The following is a 15,392-nucleotide window of genomic DNA, read 5'->3' on the forward strand; positions in this document are numbered from 1 at the left end:
TATACTATATATTGTATTCTGGAAATCAAATGGCACAAAATAGAGAATTCATTTTTGAAAATCTAATCTGTCACTTTTTTCTATGCCAATTTAGGACCTGATCTCTCACTGCAGAAAAATCCATGGGAAAGGACTAGGAAACTGCTAATTTCAGGGCAACTACACAGATGGGCAGCCCCTCTATGTTGTTATATGAGACTTCCCCCATAGGCAGAGCTCACTTAAGAGCCATGCTGCCATCAGCTCCTTGACTATACAGACCCTGCCTCTTCATCTCTGAGCAAGATACAAAATATGTAATAGGAAACAAATTAATTTTGCTAGACTGTATATCCACTCACTCAGTCTGCTTCCATGCCAGAAGGACTGAAAGTCTTCCATGGGAAAGGAATAGGGGTGCAGGAAGAGAATGTCATGTTGACTCCACTCTTCTCTCTAACAGTTTAGGGTCAGTACATCAGAATTTTCAGTCCTTTCATCCTCACACCATAGAGTGGAAGGGAGTTTGGGCCCAAAATGTTAGTTTGTAAATACCAGTAGTATTAAGAATGACTGCAGCAACTTAACAATTGCAATTTATTTAAGAAAAAAAAACACATTCAGAACAAAACAGAAAGCTACTAGAGAGAATTTACTGAAGATTTTACTGAAACTGTTGAGTAAATTTACAAAATGTTTTCTATTCTTACAGTACTTAAATAAAAGGAAAAATAGTAGGGGTAAAAACAAAGATAAAACACTATTCACAACCACCAAAACAACAACCCCAAGTCTATCAAAAAGTCTATTTAATAAAAAAGTTTCTTTATACAAATATTTTAAAAACTTTAATTTCCTTTGATAATTTTAGGCTATTTCATCCTAACAAGTGCCAAATGTTGTGTCTGCTTTAAAGACTTCTAAACTTTGATGCTTTTATCAAGCCTGGTTTTTCCTTAATTACATCTCTCTTTTAACTTAACAACAGACTAAATATGTTCTTAGCTAGCTGGTTTTAGTTTAACTACTGTAAAATGTTCTATTTTAGAGTAAACAAACAATTTAATAGAAAAAGCAACATGCATAACAAATCAATGAATATGGTAAAAACTGTAAATAAGTTCACTATAGTTCAGTACATTGTAGTAATATAGGTGTTAGCCTGTTTTTATAAAGTATATTAAACTAATACTGAATATTAGAGACATATGGTGAGTGAGATACAGTATCTTTTATTGGCCAACTTCTGTGGGTGAGAAAGACAAGCTTCTGAGCTTACACAAAGCTCTTCTTCAGTACAGACATTTTTCTATATAACAGCTTTTTTTTTTTTTGCTGGGGGGGAAGAATTCTGGTAACTATCGGTTTATGCATAAACATTTGTACCACTTATACTCAGCATTTCTATCTCTATCTTGTATTAAAACTATACAGACTCAACATTCCAAATTTGTTCTGCATGCATTTGACAAATTCAATATAAAATTCTACACATCTTATTGTCTTAGCACAAGCTAAGCTTCAATAATGTGGGAGAATAGCAGGCCTGGGCATTCAATTAGCTACGATCCCAGTAAGTGTCTGAACTAAAATCAGAAATTCATTATATAAAATACTGTCATATACAATTAGAAGTCATCAAAATTCAAAAAGAAAAGGAGTACTTGTGGCACCTAAGAGACTAACAAATTTATTAGAGCATAAGCTTTCGTGAGCTACAGCTCACTTCAGCTGTAGCTCACGAAAGCTTATGCTCTAATAAATTTGTTAGTCTCTAAGGTGCCATAAGTACTCCTTTTCTTTTTGCGAATACAGACTAACACGGCTGCTACTCAAACCTATCAAAATTCAAATTAGCTAAGAGACTGCTGACAGAAAAGATAACCTGCAAAAAATTAGAGCTTTTTAGTGAAAGACAGAAGTCCAAGCAAAGCACTACTGAAATGATCACAACTGGACTGGCGTAAGCAGGGAGAACATAAGAATGGCCATATTGGGTCAGACCAGAGGTCCATCAAGCCCAATATCCTGTCTTCCGACAGTGGCCAATGCCAGGTGCCCCAGAGGGAATGAACAGAACAGGTCATCATCAAATGATCCATCTCCTGTCACCCATTCCCAGCTTCTGGCAAATAGAGAGAGGCTAGGGACACCATCCCTGACCATCCTAGCCAATAGCCACTGATGGACCTATCCTCCATCAATCAGAAAAGGGAAAAAAGTGTAAAAAAAAAGACTTGAAAAATGGAAGTGCAGAAGAGCCATAACCACTGACAACTCTTCAAACACAGCCAAACTAGCATTTTACTCTTTCTTTGCCCAGTCCACCCCAACTCAGTTGACACAGCTGGTTTTTATAACTTTTGCTGCCAAGTAGCCTTCCTGAGTGGAAGCTGCCTGCCAATCCAAATTGTATGGTGATTTTTTTTTTTCAAACAGGAAGACACTCCAAAGCTTGATTTATTTGGGACACAAATGTTTCAGATCAAAGCTTTCAAAAGTGACACATGATTTTGAGTGCCTCAGTTACTGGGTGCCCAGTTTGACACACCTTAGAGGGGCTAAGTTGTCAAACTGCTGAGCAGACATCCACTGAAAACCAGTCCCTTTAGGGTGCCTCAGAAGTTGAATACACCCAAAATTGAAGAATTTAAAATTACTAGTCATTCTTGATCATTTAGAGATAAAAGGCTAGTGTACAAATACACTAAACCACCTAGGCTGCCTTTCCCCCTCAATTAATATATCTACTTATAAATTACTCGTTTAAGAGATTTTATTTTGAAATGTAAAATAAAAAACAATCACAAGTTTCATTACTTTAAAAAATAAACTTTTCAATTACTAGAGAAAAATATTTAAAACACTGCATACATTTAGAATACTTGATATATGTTGAGAAATTTACTTTCACTAGAGTTCAGGTACCGGTGACGCAATTTAGCACAATACAGATGTTTTAACCAGTTTGCTCCTTGGTGAAGTTGGTGCAAGTGAAGTTGGTTTAAGTCCACTGAAATTTAAGAAGAGATCACAGTAAAAAAAGTGGAGTTTCTGGATCTCATAAAAGTTAGCCTGCAGCAATCTCTCACTGATTAGATGTGTGTTTGCCACAATGAAGGGAGAGAGAATGGGATATTTGAGTCATTCAGTTCCAGTGGGTTGGCCTATGTTATGCATACGGTGAGAGCAATTATCAACAGGAAGTAGATGTAAAAACATGTTGTTTTTAAGCTCATTTTTAGAGGGTGGAAAAGTTTGGGACAATGTGAAATACAACTGAAAAAAACATATGTTTTTAACAATATAAATGTTTGCATCATTAAAGCTGACAGAAAACAATAGCACTTTCAAGCAAGTACAAAACTAGCACATGAAAAAGTTCTCAATAGGAAAGAAAGCAGTTAACATCAGATTTCAGAGTAGTAGCTGCGTTAGTCTTTATTCGCAAAAAGAAAAGGAGTACTTGTGACACCTTAGAGAACAACAAATTTATTTGAGCATAAGCTTTCGTGAGCTACAGCTCACTTCATCGGATGCATCCGATGAAGTGAGCTGTAGCTCACGAAAGCTTATGCTCAAATAAATTTGTTATTCTCTAAGGTGTCACAAGTACTCCTTTTCTATTATCAGAGATACTAATAAAATAGATGAAGTTCCGATGAAGTGAGCTGTAGCTCACGAAAGCTTATGCTCAAATAAATTTGTTATTCTCTAAGGTGTCACAAGTACTCCTTTTCTATTATCAGAGATACTAATAAAATAGATGAAGTTCCGATGAAGTGAGCTGTAGCTCACGAAAGCTTATGCTCTAATAAATTTGTTAGTCTCTAAGGTGCCACAAGTACTCCTTTTCTTTTTGTGAATACAGACTAACACGGCTGCTACTCTGAAACCTGTAATAAAATAGAAGATAACTAGGTCCTTACCAAAGTCCCAGCCATGAAAAATGCGTCACGGACCGTGAAATCTGGGGTTCCCCCATGAAATCTAGTCTTGTGTGCTTTTACCCTATGCTATACCAATTTCACGGGGGAAAGTAACCTTTCCCAAATTGGGGGTCCTAACCCAAAAGTGGTTAAGGGGGGGTTGCAAGGTTATTTTAGAGGGGATTGTGGTATTGCCACCCTTATTTCTGCACTTCCTTCAGAGTTGGGCAGCCGGACAGCAGGGGCTATTGATTGGATGCCCAGCTCTGAAGGCAGTGCCCCGCCAGCAGCAGTGCAGAAGTAAGGGTGGCTACGCCATCCTTACTTCTACGCTGCTGCCTTCAGCGCTGGGCGCCGGACACTGGCAGCTGCTAACTGAGGGCCCAGCTCTGCAGGCGACAGTGCAGAAGTAAGGGTGGCAAAACCATACAGGGAACATTCAATGTTAGCTTTTACTAGGAAGCAAGATTGCCATTTGTGTCTATAAATAACTTTGCCACATTCAAGATTGATCACAAAAAATCTATTTAAAGAAAGAACCACTAAACATAATGCAGCCACACACACACAAAAATCCTAGTTAAATGGTCTGATTAAATCTACAAAAGCCAGGAAACTTTCACACAAATTATCTCATGCTATTGTATCTAAAGTCTTTTGCAGCACATTGCCCTTAGTGCTTAAACAACATGAAAAATTAGGAACCGTATATGATGGTAAGAACAGAGTCAGCAGTTTGTTATTTGAATTTTCTGGATTTTGTAAGTTTCTCTCAAAACATTAAGATTTTAATCATTTTTATTGGCTTTTTTTTTTTAAACACAGTACTGTATTTTTTAGTGTCAGATCCTTCAGTCGAGATTGCAATGCATCTTACTGAAAGAAAGGCATACCCTTAGAAAAGGGACTCACTCCGAAGGATGCATGGTTACAATTCACTCATTGAGAACATGTCAATAAATGGCAGGTAGCGACAGACTATCTTAGGTTCTTTGAAAAGATGGGGGATGGGGAATTTATTTATTTATTACAAACACCAATAGCACAAACAGTTACATTAACACTATAAAAATGTAAATATGAAATCATCTTGTGTTAATCGGCATTGTGTTAATGCAAAAGAAAAAAGTTACACTGACTAGAAAAACTGGATGAAATGCAATAAATGAACGGAAAAATTGATGAAAACTAAACTAATCCCCCCCCCCAATTTTCAATCAACATAGAAGAGTATTATTTATATTAAGTTAGTGCCAAGAGGCATTGTGATAGGCAGTGTGTGGAGATAGTCCCTACCTTTAAAAGTTTCCAGTCTGAACAGGCATGATAGACAAAGGCTGGGAGGGGAGAAAGACGCTCAAAGAGGCGAAGCGACCTGCCCCATGTAATACAGCAATTTAGGAGCAGAGTTGGAACTAAAACCCAGATCCCTCAGCTTCCAGTTCAGTAAACTACCTACTAGATAATACTGCCTTCCAGTATTTTAGTGTAACAGGTGAATTTCTGGTTATGATTTATGATTTGGTGCTTTACAAATTGTCAAATTTTAATTGGCTTTTAGTTAAAATTCATTGACAGCAATAACTGTCAAAAAATACACATTCCCTCCTCCGCCATTCAATAAATTGCGGGATTACAAATATTCATCTTAATCCAAACAATTAAGAGTATTTTTTGGAAAATAAAATACTAAAGATTTAGCAAAAACATTAGTCCTGACCTTGAAATTCTGGGAGGAAAGTTTTCAAATACAGCCTCCACATTTGCAATTTTCCATATGCAAAAAAGTAAGTCTGCATACAGGTGTTGTCCTTGAGCATGCAAATCAACTTGATGTCTAACTACTCAACTTGTGAACATGAATGTCATTTGCACAAAACCCTAACTTTATGTCTGTGTAGGCAAATACACATGAAAAACAGACCCTAATTTTTTTTTAGAAATAATCCTTTATTTCATAGGGTTATGTGCTGAAATACTATTAAAGGCGGAAAAGCACCATTACACAAGCTCCTGTCTAGGTTAACCATTTAGCCGAAATAATTCCACTGATCCCAACAGATTTGCTGCCAGCATTTTTTCCTAAATATATAATGAACATAAGGTAAGGCAGGAAACACATTTCCTGAACAACATCCCTAACAATCTGGCATGTCTTCTGATGGTGATCCTGTTCACAACACTGCATCCTTTGTTTCAGTAATTAACATTTAGTTAGTAGAGTTAATTCAAAATTATACAAGCATTTAATTAGGCCTATTAAAAAGGAGACAAATTTCCAGTCTACATTAATACACCAACCACCCAAATGTATGTGACGGGAATACACAAAACATACTAAAATTCAGACTTTACAAAGTTAATACTGTAAGCTTTTCTTCATCATCTTCACATTCATCATTTAGGGTAAAATTTTCAAAGGACCCTAGTCCAGTTTGCTTTCAATGAGACTTAGGTACTTTGAAAACATTACCCTTAGAGAGGAAGACCTCAATAGAACACAATCTAGAAGGCCTTACTCCTACTATCATGATAATACAGATTATTTATAATAGCACAATCAATTCATACTACTGTTTACAAAACAAAATATATTCCCTGTCCCAAAAAGCTTGTATTTACAAGTCCAACCAAAACAAGAGGCTGCAGTTCAAGGAAGGGAAAGAGGAAAAATAATTGGTGAGAAAAACAAGGAATTATTCCCAGAAGGTCAGGTTTAAGAAGGAATATAAAAGAGGGGTTGGCAGACAAGAAGTGAGACATTGGCTTCACCCCTTTTATACTTCTGCTCCCTGTGAGTGGAACAAGGAGGCAGGAGACAAAAAAAGCAATACAGCATGAAGACTGGGAGAAGTGTAAAGAGCGAGGAGAGAGAAGGAAGTGAGTTCAAACTTGTAAGCAGGGATACAATTATGCAGTGTTCAAGGCGAGGATAACAAATTTGCTAATAATGGGCAAAGGACAAGAAATTAATGAAGATATTCAAGAAAGGGATGAGAAAGACATGTGAAGAGCCAGAAGGAGAACAGCATTATAGCAGCAGAGTTATGGATAGATTTGAGGAGAAAGAGGAAAAGGAAAGGGAAAGGTCCCTTTCTCCCTGTACCCAAAGATTACACAGAAGTTGTGAGCCTGTGAAAAGGAAGGATGAGGGAGCTGTCAACAGTGGTAGAGAAGAAAGATGAGGAGGAAAGGTAAAAAGCTTGGGTTTGGAGGTTAATTATTTTGGGACAGCAGTGGGACATCTAACAGGAATTGCTGGAAAGATGTCTGGAAATGGAAAGCAGAGAGGAGGGTGGGGAGAGGTGGTTGCTGAAAATATGCAGGGCCATCCTTACCCATACACAAACTACACAGCTGCGTAGGGCACCAGGAAATTTGTGGCACCAAATTGCCCGGTGCCCTACGCAGCTGCGTGCTGCTCCAGCAGCCAGACTGATCCCCCAGCCACCTGAGTCAGCTAGGAAAGTTGCCCCCGCCCCTGCTCCACCTCTTCCCCAAAGCCCCCACCCCTGCTCCACTCCCATTCCACTCCTTCCCCTAAACTAAATCCCGGGAGACTGCAGCAGGGGTCGGGCATCCCTGCACTCACCAGGTGGCAGGAAGTGGAGCAACCCAGTCCCAGCCCGCACTGCCGGTGAGTGCTGGGGGGCGGTTCCCCCTTGCCCTAAAGTCCCAATTATCCCCCAAGTCGAAATATCATTCTGGGGTATATTAGCCTTTTTCACAACTGCATCTCATTGTTAGCTCATATTTAGTTTGTGACCCATTATAACCCCAGACCCTTTTCAGCAGTAGTACTACTACGTAGTCAGATATTCCGTTTTGTAATTGGGCATTTGATTTTTCCTTCCTAAGTGTAATACTTTGCACTTGTTTTACTGAATTTCATTTTGTTTATTCCAGACCATTTTTCTAATTTGTCAAGGTCATTTGAATTCTAATCCTGTCCTCCAAAGTGCTTGCAACCCCTCCCAGCTTGGTGTCATCTGCAAATTTTATAAACATACTCTGCACTCCGTTATCCAAGTCATTAATGAAAATATTGACTGTCCTGAGTCTGCTGCTAGACCCCTGCAGGAGCCCATTAAATACCTCCTCTCATCTTGAGAGAAAATTATTGATAACTACTCTTTTTCAACCAGTTGTGCAGCCACTTTACAGTAGTTCCATCTAGACCACATTTCCCTAGTTTGCTTCTGAGATGGTCAGGTGAGGCTGTGTTAAAAGCTTTACTAAATCAATAATACATCACTCAGAAATTTCCCCATACTGGAGGCCTCATTCCCAAAAATGACAGCATCACTGAAGAAATTTATGTCATTTTTGTTGTTGTTAGATTGATGACTTTGTGGTGATTTTTGTTGGACAGAACATTCAAAATTGAGAAGTTTCTAGTATTAAAAGGCCCAACGCGATTGCATCAATAAATTTCTATAGTCTAGCACAATGAAAAGATGCAAACTGTCAGTCACCTTGTTACAAGCATCTCTATATTAAATGCATGTATGTATATATAAGCACACACCTTTTTAATTATTTGAATTTGGTAATTGTCAAGAAGTGCCAAAAGGAAGTCCTTTATCCAGAGGATGGGTAGTAGAAGGGCACAACATTCCACCAACATATTTCAAATTGACCTGAAGACCCCATCTCTTGGGGTAAGAGTTCAGTCTCCATGTTCAGTCAAATCCGAGAGACCTCTGTTGAGGCTGAAACTGCCAACCAGAGTGTCCAACACTCCACTAGGAGCTGGAATGATCAACCCTTTCAATACAGGTAACCAAACTTTTAGTTACCACTCTCTTCTGTCATAATCAAAACAGGTGTTCTGGTTAAAGGCTCCATTATATCAATACCAATCCCCGCAGCCATCTACCGTTCTTTCTTATGGAAATAGCATGGTGCTGAAAAGTTGGGTTGCTTAAAAACTGTATATTAGCAACACTCATAAATTAATACAATATGCCATTTTTACGCTTGAGATTTTCAGAGCAGCCCAAAGGATTTAGTCACATCTTTCATCAAAATTCACGGATGAGTGGCTAAATTCCTGCACTGCTTAGAAAATCTCAGATCATGCCGAATGGTTCAGAAGTGCTTACACTAAATATAAAATTTTATTCTATACAAGAACAGTCATATTCTGCACTAATGCATGAAAATTAACTATGATACTCCCTCACTTCCTATAGTGACACAGCTCCCACAACTTCATACATTCAAGGTGTTCAGTGTCATCAACTGTTTGGAGTAAAACTTTATAACAGCTACTAAAACTAATTGTGATGTACCGAGGTAGCAAAAGTAATTCAAACATGACGAAAGCATGAGAAAAATTCCCAAGAAACTTTGTTGGCAGTACTGTACCTGTAATAATACCCTTTGAAAAAAATGAGGATGTCTATCAATTGTTTCTAAAACATTAATGTTCATTAAGAAAATGAATGTGAAAGCATTGATCCTGGTAACCACATAATTAGGGTCTAATGCCACACATCCTTTTTGCAGAAATGTACAGAAATTAGTTAATATATTTATAAAAATATTAAGATTTATACCTGTGCATGTGCATGTGTAAAATATACAGTGTATATATATTTTACACACACACAGGCAGACATATTAATATTTTTATTACTTTATACAGTTATATTATTTATACTGAAAATACATTATGGTGCATGAGTTTGTTATGCTCACATTACTCACAAATGGCAAAATCACAAGTGGAAGTTAAAGGTTATCTCAATTGTGTGCTACTAAGATCTTTACCATATTGAAGCATAATGTATTTTGAAAAAAGAAAAGGAGTACTTGTGGCACCTTAGAGACTAAAATTTATTTGAGCATAAGCTTTCGTGAGCTACAGCTCACTTCATCGGATGCATTAGCTGTAGCTCACGAAAGCTTATGCTCAAATAAATTTGTTAGTCTCTAAGGTGCCACAAGTACTCCTTTTCTTTTTGCGAATACAGACTAACACGGCTGCTACTCTGAAACAATGTATTTTGAATATGCAATGTGTTTAGAGAAAGTGTTAGGAATATTTTAGAGAGTGTTTGCTTGGTTATTTTGTTGTTTTTTTTTATGTATTTGGATTATTTTTTGTATCTTTTGCCTTTGAAGCCACATGTCTTAATTACCATGTGTCCAACTGCACAGGTCTGAAATAAACTAGAAAGAAACCCTATAATAGTCCATGTGGTTATAACGTCATGTAACTCACTATAGAATTTTGCTCAGTTGTTGAAAAAATGCAAGGCTGGGTCAAGAGCAACACCACAAATGGAAGAAATCCACACTGTATGTTGGACCTCTCATTTTAAGTAAATCAGTCCTAGTTTTCCCCCCCAATTATCCAATGCCTGACTAAGAAGGCACTATAACAAACTTTAATTTCTTTATTCGGTAGTGGACTGTATTCAATTTTGCTCCTATTTGTTCTACAATGACTTACTATGTAAAAGTTCTCAGTGTTTGAAAAGATTCAGGAAGTGTCAATTTCAGATGCTACCACATTTATCAGCAACTCAGCTTCAGGAAGTATTCTGAAATGAGTAATGGAATGCCACTCTTTTTATTACGAGAGTATATAAACATCCCACTGAAGATATAAAAGCTTTCATTAAGTAATTTGTTGCAATTCTTCTACGCTTGTCACGGACTTTACTATTCTGTTGATATTATTTTCAATATTTACTACACTTCAATAGAAAAGCACAAAGCATTCCAATATAATGCAGCATGGCATCAGCTGGTGAACAGCACAATAAAGCTAATATACTTGCAAATATTGTAGTATTTGTCAAGTTTTTAAAGAGCAACAACTTCCATTGAATGGTTTTAATCAAGATGGAAGATAAAGAATATCTCCTTGAAGTGTCATTTTTAAACTTTTATCCCTAAGTTATCTTTTTTAATCCTCTAAAGATGTCAAATACTTAAGTCTCTCTTACAGCACAGAAACAGCTCTTTCATCATCAGCTTTTAATGCACTGTAAACTTATTTCAGCTGCTGAAATTCTTCATGAGAAAAATCAGGAAGAATGTACATATCTGCCACTGGGGAAATAAAGCTGCCAGTGATAAGTGGGAAAGATCTAGTCAGGCACCTTTTACACAGTTTGCAGTACTTTTATTGTGACCAGGTACTGTAATTTCAAATAGCTCTCTAAAGTACACTGATTGCAATCTGTTAAATACATATACTCTGAAAAGTGACTAACAGTACTGTAGGTTCATGTTTACAGCATCTCACTAATTCTATGTCATATTTGCTCAGCTTACAAATAAAATGCCTTTTTTTTTCCCTATGTGCCAGCCCTATAAGTTCAGTCTGAGATGCGAGACTGTTGAGTTCTTTCCTACACGTTCCTCAGCAATAAAGATGATTCAGACGCAAGTTATGTATGCAAGTTATACCAGCACACACATTAGCTTTAGGTGTGGTTGCATAGGCGTGCCCAAAGGGCATGATTGGATCAACTGATTTAACATGCAGCTGCACAAGAAAAACAAGATGAAAAACAGGATTCTTGTACCTGGCTGAGGCTTGAATCTTCTTAGCAGATGACTACTCTTGTTTAGTACATAGAAGGGATAATCCTGCCATCCAAGTTAACTGCCTTCTGCAAGAGAGCATCAGTGCACTGTACACTGATGAGGCTGATTTTACAAACAATTAAATGGCAGCTCATTACGAAGGTACAGACAAATTCCTATACAGAGAAGGAATCCACCTACCAGAGACTCCTTTACCAAAAAGGTATCTGAAATATTTATTATGGTGGAGCAGTCACAAGGCCATACAGCATAGCAAGATTGCACCAGGATTTTCAGTTTTAGATAGGATTTACCCTTAGACCTTTGCCTGTTACAAACAAAAGTACTGTGTTATAACACAAAGTTTCACTGCTTGCTCTCCATCACATTCCTATTAACAAGAGCTCAAAACATTTACCTGATATTTGGTAGTCCTGAGACTAAGTCTACTAGCCAGGATGAAATACCTATCCTGCCACACACTCCAAACCCACACCTTCCTCCCTTTTATTTTAAAGAATGTCCAGTTGTACTATATTGCTCATTTTCTGTTTAATAAAATTTTAATATGTAACTTACTATGTCTTTCTTGCTGTTTATCCCTTTTCTCTCCACTTCCTTTTCTCTCTTCTTTCCTATAATATATAAACCATGGCTTATATTTTCTTGCACTGTGTTCTATGTCTGTTTCCTCTACATTCTCTCCCTCTTTCATTCTTTACATTTTCTGCTCTACCTCCTTCTCTCTCTTCTACCTCTCTCAAATCTCTCATCTCTATCAGAGAGAGAGAGATTTAGGAGAGACACCAGATAAGTAAACCGGAAGAATAATGGTCAAGAGCTGAAAATCTAAGTTCCCCACCAGTGCTAGGAAAAAGGAGCTGGGATTCTGGTCAGGCTGCTGTTCCTGAACCCTACTTGAGGGCTCCATGTTTTGTGGCTTCCCCACACACATTCCATTTCCTCTGGCTCCTGCAAGCAGCAGCAGTATAGCAACTTCCACCTTCTCTCTCTCTCTCTCTGTGTGTGCGCGCGTGTGTCTTCTTACTGTATGTTCCATTCTATGCATCCGATGAAGTGGGCTAGTAGCCCACAAAAGCTTATGCTCTAATAAATTTGTTAGTCTCTAAGGTGCCACAAGTACTCCTGTTCTTTTTGCGGATACAGACTACTCTGTCCGGCTGCTACTCAAACTCTCTATATGCTTTGCTCCTTCCACACTAGAACCTACTGTCTGCTTTGTGGGTGGCAATTAGTGGGGGGAACAGGTTTCTCTAATTCACCTTTACTCCAACCTCTATTTTAGGGTCATCCTCTCCAGTGATTTGCTTCATTGCCTGATTCCCTTCTCAGCTTTTCAGAGTTGCAGCAGAGTGAAATTGACCAAATACTCAATTTCGCTGATGCCCACAGGGTTTCCAATAGCAGTAGTCTAAACTGAGACAGACTAGATACTTTCATTCTGCTTTATCTTGGAAGGACAACAAACAGCAGCTGAGACATGGATCCCTCTGTCTAAGACAGGCAGTGTCTACGCTACGGGGGCTATACCGGCATAGCTATGGTGCTGTAAGCATACAAGGATGACACCAAAGCGTAGACACCACCTATGCTGACCAAAGGGGTTTTTCCAACTGTGTAGTAACACCACCAGCCTGAGTGACAGTAGCTAGGTCAACAGAAGCACTCTTCCATTGACCTAGCTGTGTCTCCACTGGAGATTAGGTCAGCAAAGCTACGTCGCTATGGGGTGTAGATTTTTCACACCCCTGAATGTTGTATCTATGTCAACCTAAATTTTAAGTAAAGACCAGGCCTCAGGAAACCAACACTGCATCATATGAGTCCAACAGGAAAGCACAGAAAGCACCATCATTTCACAACAGCAGCACTGGCTGTGGGGCTGCAGACCACAACTCCAAGAAAAAAAAAAAAAAAAAGATGCGTTCAAACCTTGAGGTAGCTAACATGAGGTAAAAGCCTAACGAAAACAACGCAGTCTGTAGTTCTTACGCAAGTTAGCACGTCAGGGTAGCCATAAGCTCCTCCATAGTTTTTAACTCAAACAGCCGACCTCTATGAAAACTACAAACTGCCTTGTCTTCTCTAGGATTTTACCACATTAGTTAACTCAAGTTAAGAGTACACATTTTTTCCTTAGTGACAAGGCTGAAACTACCACCCAAGGGCACAGAAAAAAAAAAAAGGAAAAATACTATAAAATGGGTGAAGGAGAGAAAGTTTCCTCTCAAGTTTAGGAAGATGAGATAGAGTCAATGTTTGGATTTCTGTTTTGTACGTGATAAAAGGCTTACATGTTTCAGGTATCTCCTACTTCCCATGTCATCTTGCTGGAAATTATTTTTCTCTGATAAGGAATTTTCTCCTTCACATAATAAGTTTATCACATGAAGAAAACAAATATTGTGCAGTCTTGAGACACACTATATACATACAAGATTATTCCTTTAGCGCAATAAAAGATCTGATTTTTCACTCTTATTGTTTAGACAATTGTGCCTATTCCAAATGTGCTTTCCAATATTAATACACAGTATGTGGCGATATAAAATACATGTATCCAAAGTGCACCACACCTTCCTTAATCCAAAGTGAAGCTCAGAGCCACTCTGATTTTTCCTCAATGTTTGTGCATAATAGGCATAAAATTTTATTTAATAGGATGACAGGACAGAGAAGAAGCAGGATACATCTCAATTTTAATTAGTAGCCACTTAGATTAAACTTTATTCTCAGTAATGTTTTGATACTTTCTATGATAATTCTATGTGTAGCTCCCAAACTGGAAATATATTTTAAATTTAATGAATTCACTTACAACTGACCTAGGAAGGTGAAAGTTCTACAATTCATACTTTATTCCCAAGGTGTTTAAAAGGTTTACAAGCTTGAATAATATGCTTAATACACAAAACTCAAAGCATATATCACTTTGGTTAAATGTTTCAATATATTATTCTAATCAGCAAGCCAAAATAGAAAAGGCTATACAAACAGTCTGCTACAAAAGTTCTGTTGCATAGGAAATCAAAATTCTTATAATTTTTTCAACTCATTTCCCAAACTGTTGAAACTAGGCACAATGCAGAGGTCATTCCTTTGCTCTCCACAAAAGAGGGACACTTGCCACATTTTTCTCCCATCATCTGTGCTTACTGGAACTAAACTGACTAAGACTCAAAGGAGAGTTTTTATTTGTCTTCTAAAAAGGACGCAGATGTGCAAAGATAAACAGATAGTGAAAAGGCTCCACTTGCAAGAATACTTGGCATGAAATTACAAAAACACTAAAATAATAATTTAATAGTGTTGCCAACAGAATTTCTGGATGCAATCTGTTATGCAGACAGTTCCTAGTAACAATCCTCTGAAGAAATCAAATTGCTGTCAGAAAGGTACTCTTGCAAATCTTCTAGACTTTACACTTCATAAAAATATATTACTTAAAGGAATGCATTAAGATATAAAAAAGTCAATATTTAAACCTCTTTCAAGCTTTGCTGAAAGTGTTTGCAACTTTTTAGCTTAAGTCTTAGTGAACTACTTTAACAAATACAATATTTTTCTTTTATTAATTTAGAAACTTAAATAATGTTTTTATTGCATTCCAGTCTGATTTCTTCATTATTAATATGGAATGGTTCTGAATTGCAGGTATATCAATGACATGTAGTACTCAGATTTTCCTAAACAAATCTGAAAGTTGGATAAAATTGCTCCTATGCTATGTTTTTGCGGGGTTTTTTGAGGAATATGAAAATGTGCTGGAAAAAACATTGATATAAGACTTAGGAAAACAATGAAAGTAGAAGCATTCTGTTAGAAGATGACTAGCTAAAACAGTATTAAAGCAGAAGTGCTTTGTGTTTCTGGAGCCACCAATTACAACTATGGTACAATATTTAAATATATTAATCG

At 37.4% G+C, this 15,392-nt stretch overlaps 1 protein-coding gene across 4 annotated transcripts in view; it reads right to left on the minus strand.

The window, feature by feature from the left end:
- Positions 1–15,392, minus strand: part of BRF1 (BRF1 RNA polymerase III transcription initiation factor subunit) — a 225,665-nt gene that overhangs the window by 148,888 nt on the left and 61,385 nt on the right. The window lies entirely within an intron of this gene.

Source organism: Dermochelys coriacea, chromosome 6, assembly GCF_009764565.3.
Source record: "Dermochelys coriacea isolate rDerCor1 chromosome 6, rDerCor1.pri.v4, whole genome shotgun sequence".
In the NCBI taxonomy this organism is placed as follows: Eukaryota; Metazoa; Chordata; order Testudines; family Dermochelyidae; genus Dermochelys; species Dermochelys coriacea.